This window comes from Maniola jurtina, chromosome 24 (assembly GCF_905333055.1).
Source record: "Maniola jurtina chromosome 24, ilManJurt1.1, whole genome shotgun sequence".
NCBI classification, from domain to species: domain Eukaryota; kingdom Metazoa; phylum Arthropoda; class Insecta; order Lepidoptera; family Nymphalidae; genus Maniola; species Maniola jurtina.
Genome location: NC_060052.1, coordinates 7,955,305 through 7,983,242, shown reverse-complemented (window position 1 = coordinate 7,983,242; position 27,938 = coordinate 7,955,305). Strand labels below are relative to the sequence as shown.

General features: G+C 36.7%; 1 long non-coding RNA gene across 1 annotated transcript; it reads right to left on the bottom strand.

The window, feature by feature from the left end:
• Window positions 1-360: 360 nt before the first annotated feature.
• LOC123877499 lies at window positions 361-22,888 on the bottom strand. Its single transcript, XR_006798606.1, has 3 exons — window positions 22,819-22,888; window positions 14,824-14,834; window positions 361-371 (listed from the first exon to the last, which is right to left on the bottom strand). It is a non-coding gene; the product is annotated as an uncharacterized LOC123877499 (long non-coding RNA).
• Window positions 22,889-27,938: the final 5,050 nt, after the last annotated feature.

Here is a 27,938-nt window from a genome sequence, read left to right as displayed (position 1 = left end):
ATTCCAATGTGAGACGAACTACGTTTGTATGGAGCGAGTGACGGAGAGACCCCTCTTAAGTGCTCCTTATCTTGGTTTTTTATCTGTTATAGTTATTAAAAGATGTTTTGTTTTGAGGTTTCGAGATGGGGTTTTATTCTGTTGCTAATTAGATTTTTTGGATTTCGTAGTAAGAGTTCATTATATAATTTTACCCAGTTAATTTGTTAGTCTGTATGTCATAGTCATTTTAAAAAAGAGTAATTTTAACTAAGAGCTGAACATTTAGACATAGAAATTTATTTGTTATGGTGGTCATTTTGAAATTTTATGTTTTTGTTATAGTGGCAATAGAAATACAGATTGAAACACAAATACACAGATAAAACTAGCTTTAAGTTTTATTGTTATCACACTAATATTATAAAGGTGAAAGTTTGTGTGTGTGTGTGTGTGTGTGTGCGCGTGTGTGTGTGTGTGTGTGTGTTTGTGAGTGTGTATGTATGTATGTTTGTTACTCCTTCACGCAAAAACTACTGGACGGATTTGGCTGTTTGGAATGGAGATAGATAATATCCTGAATTAGCACATAAGCTACTTTTTATCCCGGAAAATCAAAGAGTTCCCATGGGATTTTATTTATTTATTTATTTATTTATTCAAAGGTACACACAACAGGTTGTAACTAAAAATGGTCCAAACATAAAAACAAAAGATCCTAATCTAAGTGGCAACCCCTAATAGGTGTACACAGCAATACTATACCTAAATAAAATATACATTACACAAGATATACACAGAATTTTTAACATGAAGGCTTAATAAAAATTTACAATAATATTTACAATATAAAGTGGTTACTACATGAGATTAAGTATTTAAATGACAAATATGCATAGAAATTAAATCTTATATATATACGAACAGTATTTAAAAAATAAAGATGAAAGAAGAATGTTACGAAAAAAGTTGATGAATTTCTTTTTTAAATTTATTAATATTATTGATAAAAATGTCAATATTATGATTTAATGTGAAAAGATCATTATACAGGCGACACATACGAACAACTGGATTATAGAAGGAAGTATTATTCTTGTAAACATTAAGGACAAAAGGTCTAGGGTTTCTTAATCGGACATTAAAATTAATATTAATCAAAGATAGTAATACGGGAGAATCTATTTTGATAATCCCAATCAAAATCCACGCGGACGAAGTCGCGGGCGTCAGCTAGTATTAAATATTTTCAATTAAAAAAGCACAGTGAAAATTTCAACTCTTTACCTATTATAGTTCACGTACAGTACAGCCCGCTAACAGACAGAAGGGCAGACGGACGGACAACGGAGGCTTAATAATAGGGTACCATGGGCACTGGGCACTATTCCGGTACGGAACTCTAAAAACTTATGTCCACGCAAGCAAAGTAGCGTGAAATAGCCAACTAGCTGCATAATTCTTTTTTTAATTAGGGTTCCGTACCTCAAAAGGAAAAACGGAACCCTTATAGGATCACTTTGTTGACTTTGTTGTCTGTCTGTCTGTCTGTCCGTCGTGTCTGTCAAGAAACCTATAAGTAGGTACTTCCCGTTGACCTAGAATCATGAAAGGCAGGTAGCTAGGTCTTATAGCACAAGTACAGGAATGAATCTGAAAACCGCGAATTTGTGGTCACATCATTAAAAAAAAAATTAAAATATGTTTCAATTTTCAAAATAAGATAACTATACCAAGTGGGGTATCATATAAAAGGGCGTAACCTGTACATCCTAAAACAGATTTTTATTTATTTTTATGCACAATAGTTTTTGATTTATCGTGCAAAATGTTGGAAAAAATACCCGGGTACGGAACCCTCAGTGCGCGAGTCTGACTCGCACTTGGCCGATTTTTACATGTAAATAAACCAAGTTCACACAACAGAAAACAAACACGTCGCTCCGTACCAGTCAAGCTGTCAATCACCCGTTGATTAACTCATAACCTCCCGACAGCCGGGTGAGGAGTTAATAGAAACCTGCGGGCGAACGTACGAGTACTAATGACTTGTGTTCGTACTACGAACACTTTTAACTCTCTTTGTTTTCAGCCCCATTCCCCTCCAGGGCTCAATAATTCCTTAGTACACAATCTAGAAACAAATCTGCTAACTGTCAATGCATCAAAAACGAATTATATCTGCTTTAGTATTACACGAGCGTCACAACCCCCGCTTAATTTTGAGCTTAAGTTGCATACCTATCCCTGCAATACAGCAGTAAATAGACTACACTCTTGCACTTGTGAAACCCTGGAAAAAGCATCATATATAAAATACTTAGGTTTGATTATAGATGAGAATTTAAATTGGCAACCACAGATATCAGCGGTGGCCAAACGAATAAGGCGTTTAATACATGTATTTAAGAACCTACGGGACATAGTTGACACAGATCTACTGTATAACGTCTATACCGCTCTTGTTCAGTCCATTCTAACATACTGTATCCCAGCATGGGGAGGAGCTGCCACAAATCATATGATAGAAATAGAACGGGCACAGAGAGCCATCATAAAAGTTATGCTTCGGAAACCGCGTAGATTTCCAACTGAACTGTTATTCAAGGAATCACAACTACTGACTGTTCGACAATTGTATATCATGCATACCATTCTACGATATCATGCGAACAACCCCTCTCCTATGTCACCGGAACATAAAAAAAGGAGAAAGACTCACATTGCTTTGCCTAGGACCAAAACCAATTTTGCCAGACGACAGTTCAACTATTTAGGGCCGTACTTGTATAGGTGTATTAACAAAAAAGTTAAAATCACCCATTTAAATAAACATGGTCTTAAAAAATGCCTAAAAAACTACCTAACTAAATATAATTACGAGGAAACAGAAAAACTACTAAATACATACATTGCGCAAAATATAATCTGATCAAAATCATAGACATATACGCACACACATACACACACACACACACACACACACACACACACACACATACACACACACACACACACACACACACACACATACACACACACACACACACACACTCTCACACACACACACACACACACACACACACACACACACACACACACACACACACCAACCTTTACATAACAATTTATATTTGTATTTTTAACGTATAATTAGATTTATTTCAATTAATTATAAACATTGTATGGGAAGGCACTGGCCCCTATAATACGGGCTGTCCTAGTTTAGGGGCCAGGACTCCATGAAATGCGTATATCTAAATTTGTGAAATAAATTTTCATTTCATTTCATTTTACTCAAATCCATACTAAATATTATAATGTTACTAGACGATGCCCGCGACTTCGCCCGCGTGGATTTAGGTTTTTCGAAATCCCGTGGGAACTCTTTGATTTTCCGGGATAAAAAGTAGCCTGTGTGCTAATTCAGGATATTATCTATCTACATTCCAAATTCCAGCCAAATATGTCCAGTAGTTTTTGCGTGAAGGAGTAACAGACATACACACACACACACACACACACACACACACACACATACAAACTTTCGCCTTTATAATATTAGTGTGATTTATTTAAATATACACAAGTGTAATACATTTATAACACCCCCGACAAGTGAAAGTTACAGTAACTAGAAAAGAGCTGATAACTTTCAAACGGCTGAACCGATTTTCTTGGATTATAGCTAAGAACACTCTCGATCAAACCACATTTCGAACAAAAAAAACTAAATTAAAATCGGTTCATTAGTTTAGGACAGGGGTTCCCAACCTTTTTTTGTCTACTGCCCACTTTAAGAATAAATTATTTTTTAACGCCCCCCTTTTTAAACATACTAAAAAACCGCTAAGTACTTATAACTGATTATTGAAACGCAAATTTATAGTATTCGGACAGAGTATCTTTTATTGAAAATAAAACAAACATAATCAATTCTCATATAAAAACTAATGTGAAGGTTGAATCTGATGCTGTTCAATAAGTTTGTTGATATCAGGTTCCAATTTACTCAAAAGCCCAAAGCCCTACACAATGCCCCCTTTTTTTTCTGGGTCTCTTACCGCCCCCCTTTAGGCCTGCAGCGCCCACAAGGGGGCGTTATCGCCCACGTTGGGAAAGACTGGTTTAGGAGCTACGATGCCACAGACAGATACACAGATACACAGATACACGTGTAATGTATGTATGAAGTCGGGCGAGCTTCACACTTGGATTTGTAGTTTCTTTTATTATCCTCTCTCAACTTCATAAATACATTACACGTGTATAAACAAAAATTATTTTTTACTATTTAGTGTTTGTGGTTTTTGAAGTCAGTTTTATTTTTCTTTTGATTTTTTTTTAACTTGTCCATGTTCGTAACATGCGGACACCTATGTTCGTTGGATCCATGAATAGAATAGAATAGAATAGAGTAGAGTAGAGTGGAGTGGAGTGGAGTGGAGTAGAGTAGAATAGAGTAGAATAGAATAGAATAGACTAGATTTTTATTCAAATAAATTTTTGCAAGTGCTTTTGAATCGTCAAATAATGTTACTGTGAAATGCCAGGTCCAGTGGGGCATTAATATCACTGGTTACAAAACAATCAAGTAACCAATCGAACGGCTACAAAACACTTTATTATCGATTTAAAAAGTGCAAACAATATATAACCCGCATTTATGTTACCACGATACGTGATACCAAAACGTACCAAAAAATACTTTAGCTAATACAAATTTATTTATGTACACAAGACAAATAAAAATATATCTTATTCGTATAGAAATAAGGTGTATATAATGTGTTTGTGTATGTTTGTACAATTGTATAAATGGTCGGACACAGCGCGAAATCGCGATTATCGTTTGAATGACTTTATTTATTAAAATTAAATGTGCGATAGTAGGAGTTGGTTATATGGCGCAGGAATTTAATATCTGTGCTTTAAAATTAAAATATTATAGATACTTCTTTTAAAAAAATTAACAAATTAATTTTCACTAGCTCTAACGGTGAAGGAAACCTTCATGCCTGAGAGTTCTCCACTCTGCCAATCCGCATTGGCGTAGCGTGGCAGACTAGGGCCGAACAACCCTTGTCATTCTGAGAAGAGTTCCTAGTTCAATACTTCTGGTTTAAAAGTTTAGAATTAAATAAAAAAATATGGTGATCATATTAATAATAATTTTCCCTTCAACCGAATTTCAGCCACGGCGGTCAATCTCCATAGAGATTAGCCAATTATATTATCGTGCACAAAACGTGTGTGCGCAAATACAGGTGCACTCTCTATTCCCTCATTCTCATAGCCCGATTGGACGGAATTCCGACACGACCAGAGCTAGACCAGGCGCAGAACCAACAGCTTTACGCGTCCTTCGAGGCATGGGAGTAAAACATCGCCAACTTCCTGACTCTAGACCAAGTACTGAGAATTGTTTAACAGAACATTCAAGGGGCGGACCAACGAATTCCTGAAAGGCCGGAAAAGCATCGGCGCGGTTACCTCTGTGCTGCACATGTTCATGGGCGGCGGTAATCACTTAACATCAGGTCGTCTGCCCGTTTGCTCGTCAAATTAATTATAAAGTTATTATTTTTTTTAAAACCCAATACCTAAACATTTTTGTCCCGACCTGGGAACCGAACCCAGGACCTCGTCATCCACAGTCAAACATGCTAACCACTAGTCACTAGTGATTAGAGTTTAGACCAACGAGACAGAGTGGTATTACCTGGTATCTTATTGAAACATTTATCCGAAAGATTCCATGTAACCCAATCCTAATCGGTTTAATACATCTCCGGGGCACAACAGAGAGGTAGCTCCCCCCACCCCTCGCACCAGGGGTCCATTGTGAAGCCGGAATAAATGAACCGGGTCCCAGAATGCTTAATATTATAATTTGATATTTTAAAACGGATAAAGATATTAACAGTCACGCTTTAAAGTGTTTATTTAGCGCGAGGAACCATGTTGAATTATTAAGATGTCGAGGCTTCGGGTTGGTTTTTTTTTAATTCGAAGATGTAGGAGTGAAGAAAGTATTGTGATTAATGGTTATGATTATCTCTGTGTTCTCAGTCAATCCAGGCTTAAAAGGGCTAGAACCCAGAGCCGTAAGACCAGTGATTAAAAAAAAACAGATTAAAAAATTATATTACAAGTTTAAAAAGATGGTCAAGAGTGAGTCAGAACTCGAAGAAACCGAGAATAAATAAATGAACTAGTCCCTGAAATATTATAATTTGATATTTTAAAACGTGTTTATTTAGAGCGAGGAACCATGTTGAATTATTAAGATGTTGAGCCTTCGGGTTGTTTTTTTCTTAATTTGGAGCACAGACCACGAATTGGAGATGTAGGAGTGAAGAAAGTATTGTGTTTAATGGCTGTGATCTTACTAGCTGATGCCAGCGATTTCGTTCACGTTGGTTTAGTCTTTCAAAAATCCCCTGGGAACTCATTGATTTTCTGGAATAAAATTGACGGATTATTGGAATTTCATCCCAAAATCTACGCGAAGACACAGATCACAATAAAATTAGACTGTAGAGTGCGCAAAAGTGGCTTTATCGCTTTACCTACGTCCAGAATTAGTAGCTACGACATCAAAAATGTGTACCATCCATACTATAATATTATAAATGTGAAAGTGTGTCTGTCTGTTTGCTACGTTTTCACGGCCCAACCGCTGAACCTATTTTAATGAAATTTGGGAACAGAACTGGGATACATCCCGGGGAAGGACATAGGCTACTTTTTATCCCGGAAAATCAAAGAGTTCCTACGGGATTTAACAAAAACCAAACTCCACGCGGGCGAAGCCGCGGGCATCCTCTAGTAATGTATAATGCTGGTCTAAAACTCTAGAACTCTAGAAGTGAATTTCATCACAATATAAGAGCCTCAGTTAGGCTGACAGTTAAAAAGGCTACCGTAACAACGTCATTAGTATGGCTCGGGTATAAAGCCCGAATTACTACTAAACCTTATTATGCCAGGGTGACCATCATTTACACACGTAGACAGGAAAATTGCCACTAGACTATGCCCTGATATATTTTAATCCCGTGAAATTAAGTATGTGATATTTCGTTTTGATCGGCTAGTCTTGAGCGCAAGTAGTTACAATATTAGTATGCATTATTTATTTATTTATTTATTTACTAGATCATACATTATGTAGATCAATGCATAAAAATATTATAAATACAAAAGTGTGTCTGTCTGTCTGTCTGCTAGCTTTTCATGGCCCAACAGTTTCACCGATTTTGATGTTACAGAAGTAGCTTACGTCCTGAGGAAGGTCATAGACTACTTTTTATCCCGGAAAATTAAAAAGTTCCCACGGGATTCTTAAAGGCCCATCCGTTTATCCGATTTATACGATTGGTACAGAGCTAGTCTGCGGCAAATTGACATAGGCAACTTTTTATCCCGGAAAACTAAATAGTTCCCACGGGGTTCAAAAAATCTAAATCCACGCGGATGAAGTCGCGGGCATCATTTAGTACTTAAATAAAATTCTATTTATCAATGTCTATTTTTAACCCCCGACCCAAAAAGAGGGGTGTTATAAGTTTGACGAGTGTTTCTGTGTATCTGGCTGTGGTATCATAGCTCCTAAACTAATGAACCGATTTTAATTTAGTTTTTTTTTGTTTGAAAGGTGACTTGATCGGGAGTGTTCTTAGCTATAATCCAAGAAAATCGGTTCAGCCGTTTGAAAGTTATCAGCTCTTTCCTAGTTGCTGTAACGTTCACTTGTCAGTTCTCGGGAGTATTATAAATTTTTAATTTACACTTGTTCATTTCACTGTTTCTGTTTCATCTCTGGTGTACAGTCAAAGTAAATTCATTCATAAGTTCAAAGGAAAAAATGCCTTTCTCTTGTTTTAGCAGCCCTTGAGTTTGTTTTTCGTGGCCGCTTTTTCAGAACTTGTGTTATAGTCATTGTGAGTCACTGTAAACTGGAAAAAATTAAATTTCTTTAGTTTAATACCCTGCATAATAAGTTTATAACATAATATACTAAATGACATAACTTTATTTCATGTGGGATTACATATAATATTATTGTTGTCACTTATGCTACGCCATTACTGTTATATGTTCCTAAATCTATTCCATCAGCCTGTATCCACTGCTTGACATAGGCCTTTCCAAGAGTGCCACCAAACACGCTCATCCACCCGCTCCCCTCCACCTTCCTCAGGTCATCGGCCTAGCGGGCTGGAGTCCGCAAATATTTCTTATATTATGTCCTAAATATACTGGAAAGCATGGATAGCCTACCGAAACTGCTTGAATAAACATCGTTAACAGTGATAGATATGCGTAGTTATGAAAATAAACCAAAACACTTCTACTTAACGAGTTTACTACACTAACTTCTACGACCATTTTTAACTCTCAACCTATATAACATACATTGCGTATTCATTTCTGTTTATAATTTTGATGCATTCGCACTTCGCAGTTTGCACTATGTATTTTCTGCTAAGATTTTTTATAAGTTTCCATAGACGACTTCTATAGACTGGTAATGGGTCATGTTTTATGTCATTTTACGCATAGGTGCGTTAACACCGCATCATGTATCATGTATCAGTCTGTACCGCTACCCACATGCACATCACACAAAACACGAATGTATAATGCGTAAAAAATTAGTTCTCACACGCCATTTTTACTTTATGTGTCAAATTTAATGTCAAAAGTACGATTTTAGTCCGTATTTTAAAGGTGAAGCGTACTTTTGAGATGACAGTTGACCCGTTGAGAGAAAATGGCGCGTAATAAGTCATTTTGAACAGACTATATTAGTATTGCATATCTGTTTTGGTTTACTGTCTATGTCATCTTCCTCATTATTGAGCGTCTTTACTCTTTCCATTAATCACATTTTATTTGGTTTTCCTGTGATAGCAAATTGCTACAATTATAAAAGAAAGTGGCTAGTAACTTAATTTTAATTGACATCTTACATATTCAATAGTGGACAGTCAAAAAGTGTACAATGTCACCAATTTTCAAAGTTCAAATTTTTTTTATTCAATTAAACTTTTTCAAGTGCTTTTGAATCGGAATGCCTTTCCTACCGAGAATAATTTGAATGAATTGCTTTGACTTTGAATTTTTTTCATACAATGCGCGCAATGGAAAGCATTTTTTTTAAAGAACGGTAAGTTTTCAAGAGAAGATATAATTTAATGCGGGGTTCGGGAAGATGCCCTGCTGTGACGTAATATTTCTGAATGTCTCCTTCTCTGTCAGGAGGAATGTTGGTGGTGTCTCTTTCACACATACAAACAGTTTAGCGCTGTGATTGTTTGGTAGAGTTAAGAATGTAATAGAACTGTCATAAAATGAAATTTAGATTACGAAATTTTGTAATGTCCAAGCCAATAAGCAAGTAACGTAGAGCCCGTAGTAGAGCAGCTGACAGCGGTGTCGCGTACCAAAACGTAATTAGTTTTCGTAAATTTTTAAAGTTTATTATTATTGCCCCTAGGATAATTTATATTATTATACACCCTTGCAAAGGGTAGGAAACTTCGCACGTTTGCAATGTAGATACTAATGTGATATCTGTGTGCTTATTTTATAACTAGCTGATACCCGCGACCTTGTTCGCGTGGATGTAGGTTTTTTAAAATTCCCGTTCGAATTCTTTGATTTTCCGGGATAAAAAGTAGCCTATGTGCTAATCCAGGGTATAATCTATCTCCATTCTAAAATTCAGCCCAATCCGTCCAGTAGTTTTTGCGTGAAGGAGTAACAAACATGCACACACACATACACACACACACACACATACAAACTTTCTCCTTTACAATATTAGTGTGATAAGTGTTTCAAAAGAATAAGACAGCACTTTCGATAAAAGTTCTCAGTCGGCTTGATTTCTTCCGACAACATCTTGAACTATTATTATAGTTATATTGTATAGAAGCAGGCGTTACTTTGCGGAAGTCCATGATATACAAAGAAGAAGAAGAGCTTTGTAAACTATCGTTATATTTTAACAAATTAACGAAAAAAAAATTTAACTTTTGTGTAAACATGATGATGGAGTCCTGTTATTCATTCGTGGAACATTGTTTTCCATGTCTCCTTATCTTTGGCTGCTGCCTTGATATGGCTCCACAAGAGTCCTCTTTTTAAGTCTAGAAGATGGGGAGTAATTATTTATAAGCGCAGTGTGGGACGACCTCCAGCCCGCTGGACCGATGACCTGAAGAAGGTGGCGGGGAGCGGGTGGATGAGGAAGGCGGAGGACCGTGTTTGGTGGCGCGCTCTTGGAAAGGCCTATGTCCAGCAGTGGTCGCGTACAGGCTGATGGGATGGAATGGAAATTATTTATTCCTGGTGAATCTATACGGTTGTAAGGCTACAGCGCGATGATTGCGCCTCGCGTGTGAACGCCGCTGCGCACAATTAATTACCCCGCGCCGCGATGTCGGATAATTTACTGTCTATTGATACGTATTACGATTAATCGTGGACGTGCACTTTGATTCTTAAGAGTGCTCTCCATGGCCAAAGTCAAGTGAGAGCATGCTTGCAGTCAACAATGGGCGGAACTTACTGAAGAGCGAGATGCGTGATGTGTGAGCAAATCAACGTTTATAATTAATTACGTTTTTTGCAAGATTTTGCAAGTTAATCAATATTTTTAATTTCTCAAAGTAAAGTTTCCTTTAAAGCCGACATGATTCAAGAGTCATAACTCATAACTTAAAATAATACTTATAGGTAACTGTTTTACTATATTTATTGTTTTTGGGCACAGATAATGGAGAAATAAATCGATATTTAACTTAATTTTAGGTCTAGAACAACAAAAAAAGTAAAACCGCGTTTTCCGGGATAAAAAGTAGCCTATGTGCTAATCCAGGATACTATCTATCTCCATTCCGAATTTCAGCCAAATCCGTCCAGTGGTTTTTGCGTGAAGGAGTAACAAACATACACACACACACATACAAACTTTCGCTTTAATAATATTAGTGTGATAAAAAGTAAAAAGTAAATATAAATAGTAAATATGGAAAAGCGCGTAAGAAGTGCAATCTTAATAAGCTATTCCCGTATTAAGATGTTAACAAAGATTTACATAAGATACTTACGGACAGATTACAAAATATGTCCACTTAATTTGTTGGAAGTTAGGGTTAAACTCATTAATAAGGCTGTTAAATGCCGTTGAAGGTTGGGCTTAAGAGGGCTAGAATCCAGAGCCATAAAAAGCCTGTGTGGGAAGGAAGGAACCTATTATTTAAGTACTTGTATGTATCTATTATATCTGTTAAGTCTTTTGTAATAATTAAAGTTTACTGGCGCTCTACAAAAATGTTGTGGACGCTAGTTATTGATATACATATCGGTCATGTAATAGTTTGTAAGTAAGTATATATAAAATGTTAAATATGTATATTGTTAGCGTTCCTTAATAAATAAAAAAAAAAAAAATAAGGAAGCGGGAACAAAGCTTTTAAAAACTGCCAATTTTAAAAAACCGGCCAAGTGCGAGTCAGACTCGCGCACCGAGGGTTCCGTACTCAGGTATTTTTTTCGACATTTTGCACGATAAATCAAAAACTATTATGCGTAAAAATTAATAAAAATCTTTCTTAGAATGTACAGGTGAAGCCCTTTCATATGATACCCCACTTGGTATAGTTATCTTACTCTGAAAAGTTAAACACATTTTAATTTTTTTTTAATTATGTACCCAAAAATTCGCAGTTTTCGGATTTATTTCTTTACTTGTGCTATATGACCTACCTAACAAAATTTCATGGTTCTAGGTCAACGGGAAGTACCCTATAGGTTTTCTTGACAGACACGACGCACGGACGGACGGACAGATAGACAGACGGACGGACAGACAGACTGACAGACAGAAAGACAGACAGACAGGCGTAAATAAAGCTCCCGTATTTTTTACAAACCCAGCTGGAGTCTTGCCTTGATAAAGAATCCATCTGTACTTAGGTAGGTAAAACTTTTTGTGGTGTCAATAATTATATGACACAAAATTAATTTCCATAATATTTCCATAGAAAATTGTGTGTTGTAAGTTTTATTAAGTACCTACGCCTTTAATATGAGCTTTTTAAGCTATCTGAGAATTAAGTTGATAACACAAGGAATTAACATTATTTACATGGGCTTTACATGAGTATTAGAATCAACAAGGCAGCTCAATTTTTTTCGAAACCTTCCGAGTAATAAGCTCCAAAATATTTTTCTTTTTCAAATTACTACGTTCACAGCTCCCTTTATACATATATCCGGCTGCGGCGAAAGCCAAAGGAGGGTTATTTGTTAGACCTGTATGTATGTTTGTATGTCTGTTCCAATGTCCGCTCGAAACTACTCAACGGCACAACCGATGTTGATAAATACCTACGTCATTAGATTCGTCTTGATGGCGCGAATGCCACTGGGTACATAAAATTCTAGAAAAATCAAAATGGGGTATTTTGATTTTTAATGGGGTATTGGGGTACTGAAAAAGACGCAAATCGGAAAGTTTTACAACTTGTGGCTATGTGCGTTTTTAAGCAATTAACTATCACCTGTTTTAACAGTATAAAGAAAAACATCATGAGGAACCAAGCGATATTTAATTGCCTTGGACAATTACACAGTTACAGTATAGTATAAAGGTGCCCACGCACTTGAACTGCACTGCAGCGGAACTGCGCGTCGCGTCAGCGCCCTGCACGATATTCTCTCCAGCCGCGACGCGCGTACGTCACTGCCGCGACGCGCAGTTCCGCTGCAGTGCAGTTCGAGTGCGTGGGCACCTTAAGTAGGTACAAAATTACTTGGCCAGTGATTGGACAAACATGACCTGCCCATTGCCACTTCAGCTTGCTAATCCTTTGAGCTATGTCGGTCGCTTTTGTTCTTCTGCGATCAAAAAGAGGGGTGTTATAATATGTTTGACGTGTGTATCTGTGTATCTGTCTGTGGCATCGTAGCTCCTAAACTAATGATCGATTTTAATTTAGTGTTTTTTGTTTGAAAGGTGGCTTGATCGAGAGTGTTCTTCATAGCGCGCTGAGTGACTTTTATTTATTTATTTATTTGTACCAGAAAGTTGCAACATTATAAATAAAAGGAAAGAATAAGTGGACAGGGAAGCACTTATCTCTATAAGAGATCTCTACCAGTGACCCTTGGCAGTGCGAGAGGTTGTAAATGGAGTAGAATAGGTACAGCAAAGATAGACAGTAATCATGAAAAAAAAAACAAAACATATATAGTAGATAACTATTATGTAATAATATATACTTACAAATATTTATATATTAAAAAATTAGTTTCTGGACGAGGCCAGTCAGTATCCACGTTTCCTCTCCATACATCATCACAGTTATATATATATATATATACATATTATATTATATGCTATTATTACCACTAGTAAATGATTTCTGAAAATACAAACAGACAGAGGAAATTATGGCCTCCGATAAGAGAGGCTTAAAACCAACAATTAGTGGTGTGCTGTTCCTAAAGTGATGCTCGATTATTTAGCGGTATAAATTATTGGGAATGAGTGCCACGCCCCGCGCGCCGCTGGCGATCCTAGGGATGTGCTTGGGTCGATATCGATGAAGGTGTCTACATCTGAAAGTAAAAAAATGAAAATTAAGTAGGTATTCAGTATATCTTACAATTCCCAACATGTATTTTCCCCCCTTTTTATCCGACTACAGCAAGCCCAAAGGAAGGCTTATGATTTTATAGCAGTCTATGTATGTACGTAATATATTATGTATTTTGTATGTTTGTATCCAGGTTTCACCGTACCGCCTAAAGTACTGGGCCGATTTTGATGAATGAGGTAATAATTGATTCGTTGTAAAGGTCCGGGCGCCATAGACTATATTTTATATGAATGTCACATCAAAAAAGTGGGGGTCTCCAAATTTTTTTGCTATTGTATCGCATGGGATCTCAAATAAAACAGGAGAAAATTCTGAGTTAATAAATACAAATGTACTACAAAATTGAAATATACCAAGCGACAGAAAAACAATTTTACCATAATATTTCATAGTTTTCAATCTTATCTTGTTAATCAAAAAGTAAGCTGCAATGGGTGCACACACACACAGCCTTCACACAGTGAAAATATAAATATTCTTATTACCTATCACTATTTAAGTTTATTTAAAAAAACTTTGATGTCAATTTCAAATAAGTAAATTTACTAATTCTCATAAATAAATTCAACCCTGCAGTAAATATACCTAGTAGATTAAAGTTTGTCAAAAATATCGATATTCGATACTATCCCATCCCTCGCTCGCAGTAACGAGGCAGCATCATCTGATGCTTTCCAGTGATTAAACGTTATTATATAAAGTAAATTCAATAATGGTTTCGCGCTAGCTTAATGTTTGCTGATTCAAAAACCTCCATCAACCATTTTAAATTAAACTCTATCCCTCTCTATTAAAGTGCAAATTGACGTGGCAAATATGGCAAGGAATTTCGGTGCTGCCAATTTTATATTTGCGATTGTAATAACTCTTATTTGGTAGTAGTTAAGGTACGGATTTGTTTGTATCTGGGTGGGATTTAAGTGGGTTTTAGGGTAATTTCACGAAATGTTGGCAGTGTGCGCAAATTACCGATGTAAAGGGTAATTGTTAAGGGAACCATCGCATTTATAATGTGTTTTCTGCATGATATAATGAGGTGGACTGGAGTTTAATGACAGCTGAATTTATTGCTATATATTTTATGATCGTTCCGGGCGCTTGCCTGTCTTTGCTGATTGTGGGTTTGGGATTTCATTGTTAATACTTGTATTAATGGAGGCCATACTGTATACTTAGCTTCTCTTCTTGACATGTCCCTAGGTATACTTAAGGGCAAAAACCCTAGTGCACTCCTCAACGTTCTCGATACGAATCTAGTTTGGTTCTCATTTGAATATTAATCAATCAAAATCAATTAAATTTAATATATAATAATTAAAATATATTATTAAAAGGAGGCCCTTTAGGCAAGGTTCCGAAGATACTGGCAGTACATTAAATTATGTACATTATATTCTAGAAACAAAGAAAAAAAAAAGATTTATTCTAGAAAAGTGTTTGAAGTTTTGAAATGGATAGTTTTGAAGTTACACAGGCTCAAAAAAATTTTTTTTTAATTTTTGCATAGGTACTTAATGGATGGGGCGCCAGCCAGGTAACCTCCCAGTGTGCCTGGATGCTGCTGGTCCCTTTTGGATGCGTCCGAGGGGAAGAGCAGTGTTCGGGCCGGTGCGCCCCGGTAACATGGCTAATAATTTCTCTTCGGAGATATTGTTAGCTATGGCTAATGACCTGGCAGGGGGGGAGGTTTCTCCGCGTGTCCCTCTGACTAGCAGAGGGCACAGTGGATGAAGCGGAGGATGGGACGCGGGCGACGTGCGCGTCCCAAGGTCGGGGGACGCACTTCGTTGGTGCGTCCCGGAGGTGCGTCGATGGGGACCGAGCAGGTCCCCGGTGGAGGGTCTGCCTTAGCAGACGTCGCTGGCTGGGTCGCGGTTGTTTGCTTCGGCCGTTCCCGTGACCCAGTCGCCAGGCGACGCGCAGTAGCGCCGCTGGGGTTTAGTGGGTATTCCGGTCGCCTCTCGGCCGGCGAGTCCCACATACCCTCCCTCCGGGGGGGATGCGTAAATGCATTCCCCAGCGTCAACAAAAAAAAAAAAAAAATAGGTACTTAATGGATAGCGAGAAGCTACTAAGAGGGAAAGTATAACTAATATTTTATTATAATATGCCCGCAGCTTCGCCCCCGTGGATTGGTCAGATCCCCTGCAGCATCAGGATTGAGGAGTTGGAATCCAAATTTTTTATGAAACAATGTCGCAAAGTTCCTCTATCGATTAAAAAAGAAATGACGCAAATCGGTTCAGAAATCTCAGAGATTTCGGTGTACATAGGTAGAAAAACACAACTCCCTGCTTGAAAGTCGGTTAAAAAAGTAGCCTATGTTACACCCTGGTCAATCCTCTACTTGTATGTGAAAATCCCGTTAAAATCGGTTCAGCCGTTCCGAAGATTAGCCTTTTCAAACAGACAGACAGACAGACAGACAGACAAAAATTTTAAAAACGTGTGATTCAGTTATGGTATCGTTCAAATAACCATATAACCTTAATATGTGGTAGTTATTTCGAAATTACAGACAGACACTCCAATTTTATTTATTAGTATAGATTTTTAAAAGTAAATACATATGTAATTATAGGTAGGAAAAATCACAAACTGTGGAATCAACTCCCTTCTGCGGTGTTCCCATTAGATTACAACTTATGGGGTTGTTCAAGGGGCGGACCAGCAACACATCGGTGGTTCCTCTGGTGCTGTAAACGTTTATTTGCGGCGGTAATCACTTCACACCAGGTGATCCGCCTGCTCTCTTGCTCACTATTTTGTTTGAAAAAATCATTAAAGCCTTTACAGATTCTGTCTGTCTGCCTGTCTCTCTGTGTTACTACTTATTAAACACACTATGTACTTACTTATAAAGCCATAAACCTACATGTTGAATGTATAAGTACGTGTATAAATCACTACCCATTATTATAAATGCGAAATTGTGTCTGTTTGTTGGTTTGATGATATAATTAGTTAAAGACTTGCTGACTGAGTAGTGGCTAGGCTATTTTTTATCCCAAAAAATTTCCACGGGATATTTAAAAAACTAAATCCACGCGGACGAATCGGGACATCATCTAGTTGTTAATATATGTTTTTGTTATTAGGTATGACTGTAAGTGTCTAACAGTAAGTAATATGTAAGTTTGAATTACACTAGCGTATTATAAACGAATCAACAAACAACTCAATCATTTATAACAATAATTGCTAAGTATTAAAATATTATGAAACTAGAATCGAACTGGCTTACTTAATAAATGGTATTGCGTGTCACAACCACTTAGCTATTAAGCCTTCGGAGTAGGCATGGCAATGATTGCTACTTTTAGTTAATTTTTATTTTTTTCACAGGTGAAATTTCACAGGCAATAAGTTCTCACACACAAATGAATGTTACTTGAATATAGATATGAATTTCTGCAAGATATTGGAAGGAAATTAATACTTTCAGATATTTTATTTGTTGTTCATTTTTAAAAACACTCTAAAGCTAATTGGGATACCAGTTATCTGTTCGCAAAACAAAGTTTCTAACACTTCGCAATACTTGCTCGCTCTTTTAGTTTACGTCGATCAAAAATAATATATCCAAAGCCAAGATGTACGCGATTTTTGATATAAGAATGAAACTTTTTTCTTTAAATCTGCATATATCTATTGTTATATCATTGCATATAATCACTGCATATATCTTGTTATATCTGCATATAACTATATAATTCTTAATAATGTATTATTAGTGTTCCATGCATATTATAGTTATTTTGCAGGATTTCAGGGTAAGATTTTTAACAGACAGAAAGGTAACAAACAGGTGCGACGTAATGAAAACGCATTTCATATGATTTTTCACATGCTACCTTTGTAATGTTTCATGCCTTACTTTAGTGTAATAAAGCAAATGAAATTTAAACACAACCATCAATATGAGCCTTCGGGCTCTTTCACATTATTTATAATATTAATAACAACTAATTATACCTTTAAAAGAAATATTTTATACTTAATGACGTGATATAAATCTCGTTCGGCGGTATAGGGATGGGTGTAGTCGATAAATCACTCTGTCTGGTTGTCGATAAGTTTTATTAAAGAGTGATGTATTGTGTATTTACTTAAATTTGCTGGAAAATAATGGCATGTTGTCGTAAAAAGTGTATGTATTGCCGAATGTAACGGGTATATGATAAATGTTATGTAATTCAAGGTTGAAATTTGCAATACGTTACAAGAAAAATTGTTTTTCATGGCCAAAATTATGCATACGGATAAAATAATTATAATATGAAATAAAGTTTTCTTAATATATTTGACCGAAAGATAATACGCCTTAGGTATTAGGTGAATTTAGGTACAAGAAAAGCTTATACTAATTCATTAATTCATCAAAAAATAAGTAAACAATTTAAAATTCAAATTAAGAGTCACATAAAAATTTATTCATAGATGTTCAATACTTATAATAAAAGCTAAAATATAACAGTTATTCAACTGAATGGGAACAGGCGAACAAAAAATATAATATCCATAATACAAATAAAAGAAACTAAACCAGACACTACATACGCCAATTATACAAAATAAATCCCCATTCCATCTCATTCAATAAAACACCTCGCACGCCCACACCATCGACCGATCGATACACAAATAACGCGTAAGATGCATCGCAAACCATCCACAAACTCTTAAAAAACAAATAGTTCCAAGAACTTCGGGCTTTCATAACTCTGCCAAATTGACACCTTGTTTAACCCGATGCAATTCCCGACAATTTGCGGCGTCTGTAAGTGGCCTATTATAAAAACACAAATTTACCTTTAACGATAACCCATTCGATTCGCGCACGTACCTTCTAAACTTAAGGTCCATATCGGTGGTACGGTTAAAGTTGTAGTGCTGCGCTTTAAGGTGAATATCGAGTTCGTATACATCTCATCGACAGCGATTTTGTGTTTTTTTCTCATCACGAAGTACGAACATCAATGGAAATTTGTTTCGGGTACAATTATGCGTTCGGGTTTATTTTCTCAACGGTTTTGTAAGGGTTGAACCAGATTAAACACGTGTCTTGCGACATAAAGTTGCTATATAAGAAACAACGCTTAATTCGCAAAGCAGGCTGTATGGTACAAAGTGGAGCATGCGACATGCATCGCCCACCTTTGCATTACTAAGCATTTAGGAAAGGCAAGCAATATGCATCACCACTGCACAAGACCACACAAATCTAAAACACATTCAACGTACATTTCACTCCGACACCAGAACATGCTTAGGAGATGTAGACTGTACAGTGCAGTAGCTCGATTACGGCACAATGACAGTTACAGTGTAACGAATCACGATCGCAATGACTTCTTGAATGATTGGTTGACGCTCGCTCACTATGGACTACAATGCATTGTTACAATAAGAATTTCGTCAGAATCAGTTAAACTGTTGGGTCGTGAAAAGGTAGCAACAGACAGACAGACCGACAGACAGACAGACACACTTTCGCATTTATAATATTAGTATAGAAGTATGGATGTTACCTGTTATGAATGAGGCTGATTGAGGATAATTACTTAGACAATTTGTCGTGGGCTGTAAATTTTGTTTGTCGTGTCTCTCTGTCTTCCACAAAACTTTTTGTCGCTACTCTTCGTTAGTGTAGTCTTCTGGCAAGTATTTAATGGTATTTCATTGTTTATTACTCGGTTTTATTGGTGCTTATTAGATTGATTGTTGGTTGGAGGTCATGTTTTGCGTTTTTTGTGTTTTTATTTGCGTAGGATGCTTTAAATCGATGATAATGATTGGAGTTATATTTTTTAACACCATTATTGGTAAAAGTGTTGTGAGTTATACCTATTTATATTATAATGTATCTTTTACTAACTTCGAAAGAGGAGCTGGTTTATTTGTAAGTATAAATAGGCTGGTATACGCTAGCAGCATATTAACAAAAGCGTATAAGTGCTTACATATTTTTATCCGACTGCGGCTAAGCCCAAGTGGAGGGTTATGTTTAAACTGTATGTATGTATGTCTGTACCTATGCCCGTTCATAACTACCTCCTCAATGGTTCAACCATAGGGTTTAACCGATTTTGATAAATGATACGTCATTAGATTCGTCTCGATGGCGCGAATGTCACTATCTAGGTAGGTACATACAATTCTTAAGAAATCAAAATGGCGGATTTTATATGGACGGTCCGAATCATAACTAAATCTACTTACCTAGGTACCCCTAGAGTGTTTTTGTAAAATTCGAAGCCAGAAGCTCGAGAAATGGGTCCTGTATATTGTGGCAGGAGGTTGTGAAGCTGAATGAAGAGACGACGGAGTAGTCTCCTGGCGCATCCCATGCTATCATAAATCTGGATTTTAACCATTAAGACTGGGTACATTTTAGAGTTTTCCCTAATACGAGCTTTTACAGAAACAGTTATGTATCTATCTATCGCCTATTAGCTGCAATTCAAACCTACGACTTTCAGAATTTCAATCAAACTTTTTCGCACTGAGCTATTAGCATTCATCTAAGTAGGAGTTTTGTTCATGAAATGTATGTACGTACAATGGTCATACATAAACAAATGGCATTACATTAACTTTTACCATACAATTTGATGTATTCTCAACCATATTCCCCAAGCATAGAGCTCAAATTACATACACACAGATATGATAGTGTGAATGTATGTTTTTGATCTTCGAAATTACTTTGAAAGACGTAACTGAAATAAGACTTTATTACAAGAGATTAGAGTTAAAATTAGCTTGTAGTATAGTTAGTGTAAGTGTGTTTGTGTACAAATTGGCTTCTACATCGCCTCCAAGCATGGTTTGTGGAGCTAATAGGCGGGGCGTTCAGTAGGGTTGGCACTTTCTGATTTCCATTAGCTAAACGTTAAATTCTGAGCGCAATTCTCAGAAGCATTCTCATCTTGTATAGCTTGTTTGTGACTACGACAAAGCCAAAAGGAAGGGGTTACGATATTAGCAGTCTATGTATGTATGTAGGTTTGTATTTATGTGTGTTCCACCGTAGCACCTACACTACTGAGCCGATTTTGATAAATGAGGTGTCAATCGATTGGTTATTATGGTCCGGGTGACATATGCTACATTTTATACGAAAAAATTCGCCCCGACTGATGTTACATCCAAAAAGGTGGGGTCCTCAAAAAAATTTTTTTCTAATTAGTAGTCGGGTTTCAGAGCAATTTGACCTTCTATTGTTACACAATGTTTTAATTTCTGTACCTAATGGCAAATCTAAATCTTTCTAATCGAATGAAAACAATTAATTACGAAAAAATATTGTTTCGTTGTGACAACCCTGACAATTTAACCGCGGGCCCATCAATATAACAATTTACAGGAACATTTCACCAGCTATAAATTAAACGAGTTAACAAGGAATGCCACGTCGCGCGTCCCAACCACTGAGCCCAAGGGCGCTCACTTACAGTCGCATTACAGTGTATTACTTTAATAGCTTATTTTGTTACACAAACACTCCCAGGTAACACGTTCAATTCCTGTCAAATTGTAATTATTATTGTGAACTAGCAACCTGTCCTGGCTTCGCAAGGGTGCAATAAACAATAACTGATGCCCGCGATTTCAAAGGGAAGTAAAGTACCCTATAGGTTTCTTGACAGCCACGACGGACAGACAGACAGACAACAAAGTGATCCTATAAGGGTTCCGTTTTTCCTTTTAAGGTACGGAACCCTAAAAAAACAAAAAGACTAATAATATAAAAATGAAGATACGTTAAAACACGAAAAGAGGTAGGTATAACGGAATTATTAGGACAAGTAAGAAAAATAATAAATCACACTAATATTATAAAGGAGAAAGTTTGTGTGTGTGTGTGTGTGTGTGTGTGTGTATGTGTGTGTGTGTGTGCGTGTGTGTGTGTGTATGTATGTTTGTTACTCCTTCACGCAAAAACTACTGGACGGATTGGGCTGAAATTTAGAATGGAGATAGATTATACCCTGGATTAGCACATAGGCTACTTTTTATCCCGGAAAATCAAAGAGTTCCCACGGGAATTTCAAAAACCTACATCCACGCGAACGAAGTCGCGGGCATCAGCTAGTGTCAAATAGAAGGCTATGAGTGATCTGAAATCAAAGAAAAATAGGTCAATCATAGGCTACCTATGGGCGTCAAAAGTATCTGAACATTTGACGCCTGCCATTGACGTCGAAACCTCGACGTTTTGTTACATGTTCCCTTGCTAATGTGAAAAATCCAATAGGTATACTTAGGTACTATTTTTGACCACATCTGGGAATTGAACCCAGGATCTCATCATCCGCAGTCGAATACGCTAACCACTAGACCAAGTAGGCAGTTGGTACCCAAATAATATTATTTCAAAGCTTAACTACAAGAGAACTCCGAAAGTTGTTTTGAAAACGGGTTAAATATTTTCAAGAATAACACCATTAGGAACACACAATGGGCAGGAAGCTTGAGTTCGGTCGAGAGCTTACCAAATAGGCTTAGAAGCTTCCAGGGTAGCCTGTGGGAACTATACCATCCGATAGAAGAATGCCGATTGTATATAGTATACATTTTTTAACTACCAAAAACGAAGACAGGTAATAATTCATAATATTGATAAAATACCGCAATAAAATGTGAAAAAAACTGTTTTTTCTAAAAGTTCGCAATGTACTACAAATAAAACATCTGACTGCGGCTTGCGTAGACAGGTGCGGCGGGGTCAATGCCCCGCCAACGACGCGGTTAGCATGCTAGGAATAATAACCATTAGGAACACACAATGGGCAGGAAGCTTGATTTCGGTCGAGAGCTTACCAAATACTTAGGCTTAGAAGCTCCCAGGGTAGCCTGTGGGAACTATACCATCCGATAGAAGAATGCCGAATATTCATATTATATAAGGCGACAAGGCCGCCAAATTGTACTTACCTGCTATATTTTGTTGTGCTTTGTATGTGTTTTTTCTGTACTAATTTTGTGGTGTACAATAAAAGCATATTCATTGATCCATTCATTCATTATACTTACACACATTTTTTAAATATACTGAGCGCCAGCAAAAATTAAGATAGGTGATCATGCTGATGATTACTGATAGAATACCACAAAAATAGTGAAAACAACTTTTTTTTTAAAGTTAGCAATGTACCTATTGCAAATAAAACATCCGACTGACACTAGAGGTCTATGAACATTGCGTAGATAGGTACCGCGTGGTCGTAGGTGCGGTAGATGACACACGAACAGACGAACAGACTAACTGGACAAACTATACCTAAGGGTTCTTTGTTTTACTACGTACTAAAAATTTAAATCCTCGCGTACCTACTAAGTCGCAGGCAATTGATAGGTTATTATCATACCTTAATTGCTATCTCCTTCTTTAGCTAAATTAAAAATTTAAATAAAGATTAGCGCCCAAGCAAGGGCACGTCACAAATCATACCCCTCGTTCTGGGAAGGGCCGTAATTGGCCCAATATTGGCCCAAATCATAGGCTTTAAGCAACTTTAGGCCCAAATTGGGGCCATAAAATAATGATCTAATGAAGTTTGCCCCGGGCATAGATCATTTTTGGAATTCTCAAAAGTTGAAACCAATTTCACGATTTGTTTTTGACAACGTTTGGTAGGTAATTACTTATTAGCATAATATTTTACTAGCTGATGCCCGCGACATTCCACGTGGATTGAGGTTTTAAAAAATCCCATTGGAACTCTTTGATTTCATGGGATAAAAAGTAGCGTTGACTCTCTAGGACTTTTATTATATTCATTCAAAAAATCATGACGACAGGTTGCTTCGATGCAACGTGATTATGACGTTGATAGCTGGTTGGCTGGCTTGCTGGCTGGCTGGCTGGCTAACCGGCTGGCTTCCGGGGGGATGCGTAATTACGCATTTCCCAGCGAAGGGGTAGATACATGGGAATATACATATTTTGCTAACTAAATACTAATCACTCAACTACGCAAAACGGGTAGTCATAATTCAATGCACCTTTAACAGGGCTCTCTCCGTCACTCGTTTCATACATCGTAGTTCCAATTTCATTTGAATATTAAGCAACCAAAGTCCATGAAATCTTGCAGACACATTCTAGAAACTAATATCTGTGTCTGTGGTGTTTTAGATTTTTCTAAAAATATGTAGTTTCAAAATTACAGGGGCTCAAAGATTTGTATGAAATTTTTTAAGACCGCGTCACTTTGAAACCGAATATTTTAACAGAAATCTGGAAAACCACAGACATAGATATTAGTTTCTAGAATATGTCTGCAAAATTTCATGGACTTTGGTTGCTTAATATTTAAATGAAATTGGAACTACGATTGTATGAAACGAGTGACGGAGAGAGCCCTGTTAATTAAATGCAACAATTAATTGAATAACAATGTAATAATTACAGCAATACGTTGGTATTAACACGTTTACCTTATAGACTTGATGGTAATCCACTTTGAATACCATGTTAATTGATATTGGTAGGGGCACCATGGTTTATAAATATACAGGACAAGGTTTTGAATAGATCCATACTTACAAGACCTACACACAATTAAGATCAACCCGCTTCCTTCGTGAAATATAGAACTACTAAATGATGCCCGCGACTCCATCCGCGTGGATTTAGGTTTATTTGAAAATCCTGTGGGAACTCTGACCTTTTCAGGGGTACAAAGTTGCCGAAGTTAATTTCCGGGACGTAAGCTGCCTCTGTACCAAATTTCATATAAATCAGTTGAACGGATAGATTCTTAAGAGTCCCGTAGGAACTCTTTGATTTTCCGGGATAAAAAGTAGTCTATGTCCGTCCCCGGGATATAAGCTAACTCTGTACCAAATTTTACTAAAATCGGTTCAGCGGTTGAGCCGTGAAAACGTAGCAGACAGACAGACAGACATACAGACTTTCGCATTTATAATAAAGAAGAATATTAAAGTATTAACCATGACTAATAATATGCCCCTTTCGCCTCCCACTCACTTGCAAGGTAAAGCTTGTGCTAAGAGTATGTACAACAGTGGTGTAACGGGTGGGGTTTCGGAATCTAGTCCGATCTTTAACCGTTGGGTTATTGACATCATTACTACTGTATATGTGTATGTATGTACTGTACTGTATATCACTAGATGATAATGCGAGTTTGAATTTAGGTTTTTAAAGATCCCTTGTAAACTCTTTGATTTCCCGGGATAAAAAGTTGCCTATCTCAATTTCCGACACGCAAGCTTCCTCGGTACCAAATTTCATGAGACTAAAGATCCCGTGGGAACTCTTTACTTTTCCGGGATAAAAAGTAGCCTAGAGTAGTAGTATAGAGATAGCTTCTATCCCGGAGATGGCATGGGCTACTTTTTGTCCTCGAATATCAAACAGTTCCCATGGGATTAAAATAATACTAAATCCACGTACGTGGACGAAGTTGCCGACATTGTGTAGTATTATTTTACTTTCAACTTCCTGATTGTTCACGTTATGATGTCTTTGGTTTGATTTTATTTCCCTGTACTTAGGGACTTCATTAATTATAATTGAGAAAAGTTTTGAGTGTTTGAAAAAGTTTTTTTGAATTTATGTATTTTGAAAATTTTCTTAGAGTAAAGTTGTATTGTTAAGACAGTTTTACTTAAGAGACTATCCCAGGAAAATCGAAAACCATATACACATTATTTACCCTCAGAAAACAGCTTATTACATAAACGCAAAATTAGTGCAAGCGATTATAGTCTTTATATTAAAGGGGCATTGATTAAAATGGACCGGAAGATATTTATTAACTGAAGTAGCTTACTTTATCAGTTTATATTTTGTTTGGGTATATTTCTGTCACGTTACATTGTCATTTGAGCAAAATGAGGCAGTGAAACAAGTGTAAATTAAAAATTTATAACACCCCCGACACGTGAAGGTTACAGTAACTAAAAAAGAGCTGATAACTATCAAACGGCTGAACCGATTTTCTTGGATTATAGCTAAGAACACTCTCGATCAAGCCACCTTTCAAACAAAAAAAAAACTAAATTAAAATCGGTTCATTAGTTTAGGAGCTACGATGCCACAGACAGATACACAGATACACACGTCAAACTTATAATACCTCTCTTTATGGGTCGGGGGATAAAAAGAGAAGTCTTGGAATAATACCGTGTGACTAGTTTGCTGATTATTCGTAATAGATTTTAAGTGAGATGATGCTCGCTAGTTCGTACGCTTGGATTTAGGGTTTTTTATAATTCTGTGATTCTTTGTGAACTCTTTGATTTTTCGGGAAAAGTAGCGTACAAAATAGATAAAGCTTTTTTGGAAATCCTTGAGTTCTTTGATTTTCTGGGACAAAATGTAGCTAGCCTATGTCCATCCCTGGCATACAAGCTATCACTGTTAAACGGATGGGCTGTGAAAAGCTCGACAAACAGACACCCTTTCGCGTTTATAATATTGGTATGGATTGCAGATAACACCCTGTGGCATGCCTCAATATCGCACTGTGTTGCTCTGGCGTAAAACAGCCTTAATAGTCATGTTTCTGAAATGGTTAAAGCCGAACCTGGAACACGCCTAAAGTATCTACAAATACGTAGGCGTTTCAGAATTATTTATTGCTTTTAATTACTTATCAGACGCCCCCAATCCGTAGTGCGATGTTTTCGCTCGTCCTGGCATATTCCACGTTCGTCTACTTTGCTTTATATTTTCGTATTCTCAGAGAAGAATACGAAAAACAAATATCTTAAATAAAGAGTTATTTAGAGAAATAACTCTTTATTTAAAATGAATTTCTTTATTTTTCTTTCTCGTGTATTACCTACGTGATTTAGCAGATCTCTTAACTTAAACTGAATCATATTTGTTGAATAACGCTTTTGTGCACATTTGTATAATGTGTGGTTTAAGATATAAGAGGGAACCAGGCTGAGCTTTGTTTTCATATACCAAAACTAGCTGATGCTCGCGACTTCATCCGCGTGGATTTAGGTTGTTAAAATGTTAAAAACTCTTTGATTTTCCGGGATAAAAATAGCCTATGTCTCTAGTTCTTTAACTATATCCGTGCAAAAAATCACTGCAATCCGTTGCTTCATTGTGAGGTGATTGAAGGACAAATCAACAAATGAAAAAACCTACAAACCAAAAAACTAAACTACTTTCGCATGTATAATATGGATAGTGATTAGGCCAGTAAGTTGATTTAATATAAAGCTTTCAACTGCACTTTATTTGTTGAATCATGCTTTAGAAGATATGGGGGAATAAATGGATAAATATAAAAGATAAATTTATTTGGCTCAGCAACAAATATAACATAAACGTAACAAAACATATTGAATAATTATTATATAATAACAAACATTACAGTGCACCTGTATACCGAACTATTTAAATAAATTTAAAAAAAATGTGTCTCGGACTGTTCATACAAACAGACTTTCATAGACAGGTCGAGTAGGGAAGACACCAGGCTAAAGTTTCCTCTCATATATTAGACGAGTTAGCTGGTTTCAATTATCCTTTCAACTGAACGCTATTTGTTGAATCACGGTTTTGTGCACGTTTATGGTAGAATTGACTAATTGGATTAAATTCAAGATTATTTTTTCTATCCGTCCGTCTGTCTGTCAGCGGGCTACATCTCGTGAACCGTAATAGGCAGAGAGTTGAAATTTTCACAGAATGTGTATTTCTATTGTCAATAAGTTTAAGAAAAAGTACTTAATAGAAATTTCAAAATGGCTGTTATTAAAATAAAAAGTGTTATTTCTTGTATGATGGTACGGAACCCTTCGCTGTGCGAGTCCGACTCGCACTAAACTGATTTTCACATATAGAAATGAAATTAATAAATGAAGGGGGACTTCGTGTGTGTTGGTGTTAGCTGGCGAGCGTGCTCTGCCTTTTTGGAGTGTTTTTTATTTTGTTGTTAAAACTGACTGGAAAGCGCTCTAAGGGGGTGCCGTGCGTGTGTCGGCGAGCGCCGGCACAGACGGGGTCCATACTTGTATAGTTTAACTAACTTGTTACAAATAACTACAAACTTGACATTGGCTAATCTTTGTAAAGCCAGACGAGAGAGAAAACAAGTGTAAATTAAAAATTTATAACACCCCCGACGATGCATTAAGTATCTGAGTTTTACAAAACATCATTTTCAAATAAATAATTATGTATTTAGGCAACGTCCATCTTGACAGCTTGACATTTGTCTATTGACATAATATTATGAACCTAACGGTTATCTAACCTTCTTTTCTACAAGAAAACTAGAA